Source organism: Centruroides sculpturatus, unplaced genomic scaffold (genome assembly GCF_000671375.1).
Source record: "Centruroides sculpturatus isolate CEXI.00-Female unplaced genomic scaffold, Cexi_2.0 scaffold919, whole genome shotgun sequence".
Classification (NCBI taxonomy): domain Eukaryota; kingdom Metazoa; phylum Arthropoda; class Arachnida; order Scorpiones; family Buthidae; genus Centruroides; species Centruroides sculpturatus.
The window spans coordinates 97,631-98,311 of NW_019385088.1; positions in this window are offsets into that span (position 1 = coordinate 97,631).

Consider the following 681-nt stretch of genomic DNA (forward strand, 5'->3'; position numbering starts at 1 on the left):
ATGAGTCTATTTTCTGCCCATCATGGGTTCAAAACCCGACTAAATTGTCTGAACAGGTGAAGAGAAACGATCCAAACGAAACCATTCGAGAAGAGTTTTGAAAATTCGGGCTGGTCTCAAACTTGGATTCCTCAGAATCGTTTGGTATATCCGAAATTCGAATCGAAAAGTTGAAGTATTTAATTTTCTCTTGGCAATTCTTTATTGTAAAAGAAAAATAGTGCCGAGTTGGCATCTATCACGAAATTTCTATACAATACGTGGAAGAGGCTTCAAGGTTAGATGTAGGATGAAGAACTTCCTACATCTAATGAAAACGTCACAAAATGTTTTTGTTTATATCATTTTCATCCTTATAGATTACCTTCTACAAATGGTTTATATATTCTTATATCAAGAAATTAAAAATTGAGACGGTAATTCATGGTTCTTACACAAGTTTCTCCATTGATAATGTCTAATATTTTATTTATTTATTTTCTAAAGTTATCGTAGTGAATGATTACTTTTAAATCTTATAAAAATATAATATGGTTAATAAATAAGTTTTTAGTAATAAAGAAATCCGATTCGAATTTCCAAACGAAAAAATAAAACAAAAATTTATCCCCGTATTAGGTTCGATTAGAGGAATACGCTATTCGGTGTGACGAAAGCGAGGTCGAGGAATGATATCGGCGT